The sequence below is a fragment of the Petaurus breviceps genome, unplaced genomic scaffold (assembly GCF_028583685.1).
Source record: "Petaurus breviceps papuanus isolate PSGF00001 unplaced genomic scaffold, PetGlider_PUasm1.0 76, whole genome shotgun sequence".
NCBI lineage: Eukaryota > Metazoa > Chordata > Mammalia > Diprotodontia > Petauridae > Petaurus > Petaurus breviceps.
In genome coordinates, this window is record NW_027186473.1 from 32,603,939 (window position 1) to 32,616,336 (window position 12,398).

A 12,398-nucleotide genomic window follows, 5' to 3' on the forward strand; every position below is an offset into this window, starting at 1 on the left:
TGTTTGTTTTGTTTTTTTGCCTGAGCACCTTCCTCCACAAAAAGCCAGAGGACCACACTGATCTTCAGCAGAATCATTTTATCAGCAAGCTATCTGGGACAAATTACAGTTTGCCTACACCTAAAATTGCAAGAGAAAATCACAAACGTTATCAAGTCTTAGCTTCAAGGTTTCAGGTTTATTTTTTTAAGTTATTCTTAGGAGTACTCTGAACGATTCCTGTCTTACTTTAAATAAAATTTCTGTTTTCTGTCCATCCTTGGTACTGTTTTTCACTGGGAAGATCCATGACCTGGTTGGTTTGAGTATTTGCATCTTCTAAGCAGAGTGGCCTTAGCTCTCTTTTCCAGAGGTATTGATGATAAGCCAAAGAAATTCAGTAGTAAACAGATCTTACAATACTTTAATTGTGATAGGTTGATCAAAAGAAAAGTTGCAAGAAACTTCATCTCAGGAGGAAACAGATTTGGAAATTGTAAAGGAGTAGATGAAATCCACATGCTCTCCCACCTGCACTTCAAACTTTTTTAGGTCCATTCATGAGTAAACTTTTCCTCAACTTCAGGGAACTGAAGGAACTTTTTCTTTTATGTGTTTTCTGATGATGATTGAGGTAGGCACTACAACTGAAAGATTTCTCACAGTCAGTACATTTATAAAGTTTTTCTCCTATCTAGGTCTTTTGGTGCCTGGTAAAGTTAAAGCTTTGACTGAAACCTTCACCACAGTCAGGACATTTATATGGTTTCTCTCCTGTATGACTTTTTCAGTGAATCACCAGTGTGGAGCTTTGACTGAAAGTTTTCCAACATTCAGGACATGTATAGGGTTTTTCTCCTGTGTGTGTTCTCTGGTGTCTAATGAGGTGTGAACTGAGGTTGAAACTTTCCCCACATTCACAACGCATATATTTTCTCTCCTGACAGTTCTCTGACTTTCTACTGAGTTACAATTGTAATTCAAATATACTCCAAATTCTTTACTCTCATAGAATTTCTCTCCCATGTGTGTTTTCCAGTGTGAAATAAATTTTGAGCTGTGGCTAAAATATTTCCCACATTCTGAGCATTTATATGTTGTTGTTTTTTTCTCCTGTTTGAATTATCTGAAGCTTTATGAGGGTAGAGTTACAACCAAAGCTTTTCCCACACTCATTTGTAGGGTTTCTCACCAGTGTGTGCATGCTGATGGCAAGCAAGACTGGAACTATGACTAAATCTTTTCCCACAATCAAGACCTTTATAGGGCTTTTCTCCTGTGTGGGTCCTTTGATGCTCAGTTAGACACAGCTGTGACTGAAGCATTTACCACACACAGGACATCCATAAGGTTTCTCTCCTGTATGATATCTGTGATGCTGAATAAGATGCAAGCTGCTACTGAAGCTCTTCTCACATTCTGGACACTTCTAAGGCTTCTCTCCTGTGTGTGTTGTATCATGGATAATAAGGTGTGAGGTATTGCTAAAGCTTTTCTCACATTCATTACATTGATAGGGCTTTTCTCCTGAGTGAGTTCTGTGATGCTGAATCAAATGAGAGTCATTACTAAACTACTTTTACACTCTGAACATTTGTAAGGCTTTTTTTCCTGTGTGAATCCTTAGATGAGTTTGAAGGTGAGAGCTCTTGAAGCTCTTCTGACATCGAAGACATTTGTGGGATTTGCCTCTTTTGGGTAGTGTCTGATAGGCAGTAATATCAGTGTTTTATCTGATGTCCCATTTACAGGAAATAGAGATTTCTTTTGTTCTTTTCCCATAAGTTTCCCCTACTGAGTTTCTGTCTTGCAATTACTCTCATGAGTATCTTTCCACTCAAGACTCCAGAATTTGACCACTTTGTTCCTTCCTAATGAATTTCTTTAGTATCCTCATGTTCTGTGTTTTGGAGAACATCTTTCTCAGACCACTCTGATGGTATGTCATTAGTGTCCTCATCCTTAGAGTATTTATGGTCAAGAGTTTCCAAATTCTTCCCCTTGCTCCATCAGGGAGATCATAACCAGCTGAGATATCTGAAATCTGCTCTGGGTCAAAGCCCTGGGCTCTATGTGTGTGGTGTGCAGACATCGTGGGGAAAAGAGGGCAGAGAGGAAGGAACAAGCCCACTACCCCTGAGCAGAGTAGAAGACAGTGCAGTACAATGAGAAATGGAATGAGTTCCTAGAGTCATAGAACCTCTTTTGAAATCCAGCCTTCAATATTTATTATCTGTGTGACCTTGAGCAATTCCCTTGACATCTTTGAGTGTGAGTTTCCTCTTCTATAATAAAAGGGATTTGGCATAAATAGTTGGGTCCTGACGTGGCATCTGGTTCTATTCCTACACTCTTGTAATACTAGTTTGGACACACCCAACACGATGCCTCTTTTATATGTTATATAAATGGTTAACAAAGACTCCCAAGCAAATGATCTATGGGCCAAACTTCTGCTGCTAGCCTCTCTTAATTATTCAAGTATTCAAACAGATGAGATAGATTCTTTTTAGGTACATCCATAGACTATGGCCTTCTACTTTGGTTAAAACTTCCATAGCTTGTCAGAACTAGGGAATACAAAGTAAAAGCTGTTGAAAATCTGTTGGTGATAATATGATGTAAAAATAAATAAATAGATTAAACCACCACAGTTCCTGAGATAATTAATCCTCTTGCCCCGAGTGACTTAGGTGAAGATAAGTTAATAGAAATGGTGCACAGATATTAAGTGCTTACATGAAATGATTGTAAAGATATAAACAAAATAAATCCAGGAAAAAGAACACCAAATACCACTAAATTACATTTTTTAAAAAGCTGTTTGGGCTTTGGACCAACATACACTTCAAAAAGGCTATTTTGCAAAATAAAACCAACATCTCATTCTAAGAATATGGTCTACATTCAGAACTATGAGTTACAGTTAAATCTTTGCAACACATGGATATAGCATAGTTATAAAGAAAGAATGATATGGATTCTATCAAGGCCCTATGATAGCAAGAAAGTCATTAGGCCACCAATTAAAACAGTTCAACAATAATTTCATGGATTGATGCCATCAACTTTGACATTAAAATTATGAGAACTGTAAAAAAAAACTAGTTACCCTCATTATATACCAATCACAGTTTTTAATGTCATTTCTGGAGCTTCTGTTTTTGGCACATATATCATAAATTTGAACCAAAGAAAAGATTTTAAAGGGAAAAGTGTTATTTCTTTCTTTTTATGTTAACTCTTCTGTAGTGTCTTTCTTCATAACACTCAGGAAGGCAGGTGCAAGCCTGGCTCGATGATAACAAATGAAGAGTTAATTAAACTATCTATAAAAGGATTTTTCTACATGATATATATATATATATATATACACACACACACAAATATATATGTATGTATACATACATATATGCATGTACACATATGTGGATCTTTTCGTGCTGGCTAAGAATTAGAAATAAAGGGGTTCCCATCAATCGGGGAATGGCTAAGAAAGTTGTGGTATATGAATGCAATGGAATATTATTGTGCTGTAAGAAAAAAGAAGCAGACAGATTTAATATTAAACTGGAGAGACTTATATAAATTGATGCTGAGTGAGAGGAACAGTTAGAGGAACAGAATCAGGAGAACCTTGTACACAATTACAGACACATCATATCTGTGATGACTGACTTTGATAGACTGGGCTCATCTTAGCAATGCAAGGTTATGAGACAACTCCAGAGGACTCGTGATGGAAAAAGCTATTCACATCCAGAGAAAGAATTACAGAATCTGAATATAGATTGAATCAAACTGCTTAGTCTCTCTCTTTTTTTGTTTTGTTTTGTTCTTTCTCATTGTTCATTCCATTGGTTAAAATGTTTCTTTAGAACTTAACTAAGGTTTAATTTGAAGTTACTTGTAGAAACTATATAGGATTGCATTCTGCCATAGGGAGGGGGAAGGAGAGTGACTGGGAGAAAATTTGGAACTCAAAAGCTTGTGAAACTGAATGTCATAAACTAAAAGTAAGTAAATAAGTTAATATTAATTTAAAAAAAACTTCTAATTACTGCTAATAATAACAGTTATTTATATAATTTTAATTACATTAAATTATTTGAAGCTCACTATATCCCAGTGAGTAAAGCAATAGAGTTATCATTTTCACTTTTGAGATTAAAAAAAAACCCTGATTTACTGTTTACATGGCTTTATAAAGTAGAATCAATGAATTTGAGATGGAAGAAATATTAGAGACCATCTACTTCCACTCTCTCATTTTTCAAATAAAGAAACTGAGGCTTAATGGGAGAAAGTGACTCACCATGATTACATAGCTAATGTCAGAGGCAAGGTTCAAACCCACACTCTTTTTCCATGCTCATAAAATCCAGCTACTATTCCAAGATGTCTGAAGCCAAAGGGACTAGGTTTGTCTCCTGACTGTTTCTTTGATTAATTAACTGTGTGACACAAGGAAGGTCAATTGAATTCTCTCTGCTTCTTTCATCAGGTATAAAATGATGGAGTTTGAATAGGTAACATGTAGTATTTATTTCAGCTTTAAAATCTATCATCCTATGTTCCACTGAACCATTTTATATATGCTAGAAGGCAAAAGGCAAGTTTAAGAAGGCAAAAAAAATCTTAATGTCTTTTAGCAAATTATTGCTCACACCTTTATACATTGAGACATTTTATTTTTTATTAGTATAGATCCATAAATCATATGTTGTAATACTAGGCTTAATAAATTAGAATTGTTAAATTTAGGTAATATTTTCAGAGGGGGAATGTTGGTTACTCGGTATCATATAAACAACAAGAGTCTCTCTCTCTACCTCCCTCTTCCTACTTCCTGTCACTTTTATTTTTCACTGCCAGTGCTGGGCTCCTTTAGACCAATAATTCTCATCAACAAAATAAAGTAACCATGTGAATACAGACATGTTCCTTCATGTAAAACTACCAATAGCTGTTGAATTATCTTATTTAATATACAAAAACCTCTCAATTAATTTTTTGGATCATTCCAACAACTTCTTTCCAGAACACAATTTGTTTTTATAAACTACCTAAGGTTCACTTCTGTTGCATTTATCACCTTTATCTCTAATACTGATTTCCTTCAGCTAAAAAGGAAACAGAGTGAATGCAATTAAGTATAGGATTTATTTGCTTAACTTAAATTTTACTTGAATTTAGGAATGAGAGGAATGAAAATATCATAATGTCAAGGTTATTGCATGTTACAAGGACTGGATTTAAATAAAGAAAACCATTTTTTTAAATAAGAAAATAAAATAAGATTAATTTCAAAATAATAGTAGAATCAAATAGTTTGGGTTTCTTTTAATCAATCAAGTATGTGAACTGATTTTTTTTCAGAAATTAGCAAGTTTAGGACCATGTTAATGAGAATCAGGAATATTATCAAAAATGAGATTTTGAATTTATGGTAAAATATAATCTCCCCAAGAATAAGAAAAATTTCACATTTGCCTTTATATCTCCCATGCTCAGGACATCATAGAAATCACAACTATAGGAAGATTATGGATTGATGCCAGCCTATTAAAAATAAAGAGTAATGGTATCTCTTCTACTCCATCAGAACTTAGAAATGATAACTTTCACTACCTCTTCACAGGAAGAGTTAGTTAAAATAGGAAAAGAAAGGTGATATGAATTTACTACTGTTGGTTAATTTCATCCCCTTTCTTCCACCAAATCCAAATGACATCCCTTTATGCTATTTAACTCAGTTGTAAAGATTTCTAGTTAATGCTCTGATAAGCATGTATTAATTTGATTTTGAATGCAAATGAATCATGAGGCAGAATGTATTTACAATGATAACTAACTTCACTGCTTGGTAATAATGGTGGTTCATATCTTAATGTGACAAACTCAATATTTTGTGAATACAAAAATGCTTTGAACTTATAAACAAAATTATATCTTTTATACAAATAAAATATTATGTTTTGATGAATGAAAAATAAGACAGACCACTTCCTAGGTATAGATATGACATCATGCTGCCATTGTACAAATATACAATCCTCTATCAGGACCAGATATCACTTTCTTTGAGTCACACAAAACACACTAATCCTTTTGCAATAAGCACATATTTATTGCTTCTTGGATTTTATTCTTTCCCAGATACAAGTCAACACAATTTGAGCATTAATTTTTTTGAGACTTTAAGTTCTAAATTTTTATGCCTCTCTCCTTTCTTCTGAAAATGCTAGAGTTTGATATAGTTCATGTGCTACAAGATAAAAATAAATTTCATATTAGTCACAGTTGTGTAAGAAGAAACATATCAAAGGAAAAGAAACATGAAAAAAATAAAATAATTGAAAAAAGTATGCTTCAATCTCCATTGAGTCCATTAATTCTTTTTTTCTAATGTATTTATTTTTAGTTTTCAACATTCATTTCCATGAGATTGTGAGGTACAAATTTTTCTCCCCATGTTTCCCTTATCCCCACCCTAAAATAAGGAGTCTACTGAATACCCTTTCCTCTAATCTGTTCTCTCTTATATCCTCCTTCATCCCCGCCCCCCCCCCAAACGTTCCAATAGGACAAGATGGATTTCTATTCACTAGTGCCTGTATATCTTATTTCCCAGGTGCATGTAAAAAAAGCAATTTTTTAACAACATTTGTTTTTCAAACTTTGAGTTCCAGATTTTTTTCTCTTCTCTCCTCCTCACCCAAGCTCACTGGGAAGATAAGCAATTCAATAGAGGTTGTACATGTGTAGTTATGCAAAATATTTCCATAGTAATTACATTGTGAAAGACTATAAATGCCTACATCTTATCCCTCTACCCCACTTATTCTATTTTCTCCTTTGACCCTTTCCCTTTTCAAAAGTGTTTACTTCTACCTACCCTCTTCCATAATCTCACTTCCCTTCTATCATTCCCCCTCTTATCCCAACTCCCCCCATGTTCCTATAGGTTAAGATACTCAGTTGAGTGTGCATGGTATTCCCTCCTTTAGACAAATTTAATGAGAGTAAGGTTGACCCATTCCCTTTCACCTTCCTGTTCTTCCCCTCCATTATAATAGTTTCCTCTTACCTCTTTTATATAAGAATATTTACTTTGACCTATCTCTCTCTTTCTCCTTCTCCCAATATATTCCTCTCACCTCTTAATTTAATTTTGTTTTGATATCATCCCTTCATATTGAATTTATCCTGTGCCCTCTCTGTAGACATGTATATACATATGCACACCCACACACATATTTATACACACACAGACCCTCCTATACATACATATATTTATGTATACATATATATGTATGTATACACACAGACATATGTATATGTATATGTATATGTATATATATATATAACCTTTAACTATCCTCATACTGAGAAAAGTCTTATGAGTTACAATTATAATTTTTCCATGTAGGAATGTAAATAGTTCCACTTTGATAAATTCCTTATTATTTCTTTTTCATTTTACCTTCTAATGCTTCTCTTGCTACTTGTACTTTAAAGTCAAATTTTCTGCTCAGCTCTGTTTTTTTTTTCATCAAGAATGCTTGAAAATATTCTATTTCATTGAATGACCATATTTTCCCTAAAGATTTTACTCAGTTTTGCTGTGTAGATGATTCTTGGTTTTAGTCCTAACTCCTTTGACCTCCAGAATATTATATTACAAGCACTTCAATCCCTTAACATAGAAGTGGCTATATCTTGTGTTATCCTGATTGTGTTTCCATAAAACTCAAATTGTTTGTCCCTGACTGCTTGCAGTATATTCTCCTTGACTTGGGCATTCTGGAATTTGGCTGTAATATTCCTAAGAGTTTTCTTTTTGGGATCTTTTTCAAGAAGCGATTGGTGAATTCTTTGAATTTATACTTTGCCCTCTCGTTCTAGAACATCAGGGCAATTTTGCTTTATAATTTCAGGAAAGATTAGGTCTAGGTTCTTTTTTTATCATGGCTTTCATGTAGTCCAATAGTTTATAAATTATCTCTCCTGGATCTATTTTCTAGGCCAGTGATTTTTCCAATGAGATATGTCACATTGCCTTCTATTTTTTTCATTTTTTTGGATCTCTTTGATAGTATCTTGATTTCTCATAAAGTCATTAGCTTCCATTTACTCCAATCTAATTTTGAAGAAATTATTCTTTTTAGTGATCTTTTGAATTTCCTTTTCAATCTGGCAAATTCAGCTTTTTAAGTAGTTCTCCTCATTGGCTTTTGGGCCTCTTTTGCCAATGAGTTAGTCTACTTTTTAAGGTGTTATTTTCTTTGGCAATTTTTGGGGGTCTTCTTTAAATGGTTGTTGACTTCTTTTCATTATTTTCTTTTGTCATTCTCATTTTTCTTCCCATTTTTTGCTCCACTTCTTTAGCTTTATTTTCAAAATTCTTCTTGACCTCCTCCATGACCTGTAACCAATTCATATTTCTCATGGTAGCTTTTGATGCAGGAGTTCTGACTTTGTTGTCTATCTTCCGTTCAATTCTTTGATCCTTTTTGTAACCCCCAAAGCATTCTATGGTCTGTTTGTGCTTCCTCTGCTTGCTCATATTGCCAGCCAATTATTTGACTTTTGATCTCTTTGCCATAGTAGAACTCTGCTTCTGGATTGCGGAGAGCTATGCCCCAAATCTCTGCAGTTTTCGCAGCTGCTGGAGCTATCAGGAGGATGCCCTCTCTGTAGCCCCTCAATCTCTGGCACACTGCCACACACCGTTGGACCACCACCCAAGACCACAATCCAGATACAAGAAGGTTAAAGCAAGTGCAATTACCCTCTGAACATTTGCTTGGTCCTCCTATGTTCTGCAGACCAAGAGCTCTGGAAGCAGTGATGTGGCAGCAACTGCAGTGGTGAACCTCTGCCACTTCTCACCCTGGGGGCAGTGGTCAGACCATGCTCTTCTACACCCAGTTCCAACAGATTGCTACACTGACCTTTTACTTTGTTTTTGGCATTTATTGGTTGAGAAGTTTGGAAACTGCCACAGCTATTGCTGATTCACTCTCCTGAAGACTGCTCTGACTGCCCCTGGTTGGGACCACCCTGAAGATGGAATGATGCTCACATGGGACTGCATTCAGCTCTCATTGTGGTGTGATAGACATTTCCTGTTGTCCTGCCAGGCTTCTTTCAGTGGGAGATTTGTTTCTGTCTGTCACATTATGGGTTCTGTAGCTCTAAAATTTTTTTGGCAGCAACTTTTTACATGTATTGGAGGTGGTGGGAGGTGGAGCCACACGGAGGTCCTGCTTCTACTCTGCCATCTCAGCTCACTGCATTAGTTCTTCATCTGGATGTGGATAGCATTTTCCTTCATAAGTCCTCTGTACTTGTCTTGGATAATAGAGTTGCTGAGATGGTCATTCATTCATGAATGCTCAGTCATTCATGGTTGACTATCACACAATAAGGCCTTTTTTCCTGGTTTTGTTCATCTCACTTTTCATTTATGTTTGTACAACCCTTTCCAGATTTTCTTTTGTTTTTTTTTTTTGTTTTCTGAAATCTCATTGTTCATCAACTCTTATAGCACAATTTTATTACATTACAATCATATACCACAACGTATTCAGCTATTCCTCGATGGATGAATATCCCTTCAATTTCCAATATTTTGCCACCATGAAAAGGGCCGCTATATTTTTTCCCCTTTTTTGTGATCTCTTCTGGATACAGATCTACTAGTGGTGCTGCTAGATTACATGTTATGCACAATTTGATTGCCTTTTGGGCATAGTTTCAAATTTCTCTCTTGAATGGTTGGATCAGTTCCCAATTCTACCCACAGTACATTAATGTCTCATTTTTCCCACATCCTCTCCAACATTTTTCAATTTCCTTTTTTTTATCATATTAGCCAATCTGATAGGTCTGAGGTGGCACCTAAGAGTTGTTTTAATTTGCATTGCTCTAATCAAAAGTTATTTAGAGCACTTCTTCATATGCCTTTAAATTTCTTTGATTTCTGAATCTGCAAGCTGCTTTTTCATATCCTTTAACCATTTATCAATTGAGGCATTGTTTGTATTCTTGTAAAATTGACTCAGTTTTCTACATATTTGAGAAATAAAAGCTTTATCAGAGACAATTGCTGTAAAGATTGTTTACCAGCTTTCTCTTTTACTTCTAATCTTGGTTGCATTGGTTTTATTTATGCAAAAGCCTTTTAATTTCATAACATGAAATTATGTATTTTGCATTTCATAATTGCTAGGTCTTGTTTGGTCATGAACCTGTAACTCCCTCAACTTCTTTGAGAATTTGAAATTATAACACTTGGTGCATATAAGTTTAATATTGATATTACTTCATTGTCTTTGGTACCTTTTAGCAAGATGTAATTTCCTTCCTTATCTCTTTTTTTATTAGGTATATTTTTCCTATTTTTTAGTCTGAGATCAGGATTACCACTCGATTTTATTACTTCAGTTTAAGCATAATAGATTTTGCTTCAGACCCTTTCCTTTACTATATGTATCTTTCTGCTTCTAGTGTGTTTCTTTTAAACAACATATTGTAGGATTCTGGTTTTAATCCACTCTTCTATCCACTTCTGTTTAATGGGAGAGTTCATCCTATTCACTTTCACAGTTATGATTATTGTGTATTTCTCTCTATCCTATATTTCCTGCTCTTTATTCTCTCTCTTCTTTCACCCTTTCTTTCATTGACAATTTTTTGCTTCAGTCCACAGCATAACCCATATGTTCTTTCTTCTGTCAGTTCTCCCAGCCCCCTTTAGTTGATATCCCCTCCCACTTTCCTGCCAGACAAGATAAATATCTATATTCAACCAATCATGTATATGTATATGTGTATTATATGTATATATATATATATGTGTGTGTGTGTATGTGTATATGTGTATGTATATGAGCCAATACTGATGTAAGTTTCAAGAAATGCCCATAGTCCACTCTCCCATTTTCCCCTCCACTCTAGTAGTTTTTTCATTCCTGTTCCTCTGAAATAATTTATCCCACTCTACTGCTCCCTTTCTTCTGCATCCATTGTACACCTCTTTCTCATCCCTTATTTTTTATATCATCCATTCAAATTCACCTTACAAAAGTACCCTCCGTGTATATTCTTTCTAGGTACATTATTAAGGATACATTTAAAATTTATATATATATATCATCTTTCCATGTATGGATATAACAGTTCAGCTCTATTAAACACCTTCTTGTTTTCTTTTCCATTTTTTTTTACCTTTTTAGGTTTTTCTTGGGTGTTGATATTGGAAGACATTTTTTTGTCTGATTCTGGTCCGTTTATGAAAGCTTAAAATTCTTCTTTCATTAAACAACTATTTTTCTTCCTTTAATGCATTATATTTAATTTGCTGGGTAGGCAATTCTTGGCTGTAGTCCTAGCTCCTTTGTCATTTGGAAGACCAAATTCTACAATGTTCAGTCCTTTAATGGTGCAGCTGCTAAATCCTATCTAATCCTGATTGAGGCTGCCCAATATTTACATTGTTTATTTCTGAACTCTTGGAATATTTTTTTTCCTTCACCTGGTAGTTCTAAAATTTGTGTATAATATTCATTGGGGTTTTTTATTTTGGGATCGCTTTCCGGAAGTTGTCAGTGAAATTCTTTCAACCCATATTTTGCCCTTTGGTTCCAGGATTTCATAGCATTTTTCCTTGATAATTTCTTGAAAGGTGATGACCATGTCTTTCTTTTGACTGTAGCTTCCAGGTACTCCAATGATTCTGACATTGAGTTTACTAAATGCATCTTCCAGGGAGCAGAGTCAAGATGGTGGAGTAGAAGCAGGACCTCCACAAGGCTCCAGCTTCCACCTTCCCCAATTCATGTGAAAAGGGGATTCTAAACAAACTTTAGGGCTGCAGAACCCACAAAATGACACAGAGAAGCTAACCTCCTCCTGAGAAAGCCCAGGAGGCCAGAAGCAAGAGGCCAGCACAGCGCTCTGGGAACTGAGCCCAGGCCCAAGCTGCGGCTTTAGTCCCAGGGTGTGCCTGAGCAGCCACCTGCTGGAGGGACATCAGATCAGCAGCAGCTGTGGCCGTTTCCAGATTTATCAACACATAGGTGCAAAGGACGTTGGGACACAGAAGGTGGGAGTGCATGGCTTTTGCCCCTGGGGTGAGAAGCACCTGACACAGCAGCATGGCTAGCCAACACCATGTGGCAGCTTCAGTTCCTGGCCTGTAGAGTGTAGGGAGACCAAGCACCAGTGTGAAGGGTAATCGCTCTTGCTTTAACCTGCTTCGATCTGGATTGCAGTCTAGGGTGGAGGTCCTGGGGTGTGAGTCCACCTCAGAGAGGGCACCCATCTAATACCTCAAGAAGCTGAGAAAACCCCAGAGTTTGGGATGAAATCTCCCCTGTCTGGTGGCAGAGTCCTACTCTGGCAAACAGCCC

General features: G+C 35.8%; 1 pseudogene; it reads right to left on the reverse strand.

Annotated features, from left to right (window-relative positions):
* Positions 1-527: 527 nt before the first annotated feature.
* On the reverse strand, positions 528-12,145 carry LOC138174937 (zinc finger protein 572-like; annotated as a pseudogene).
* Positions 12,146-12,398: the final 253 nt, after the last annotated feature.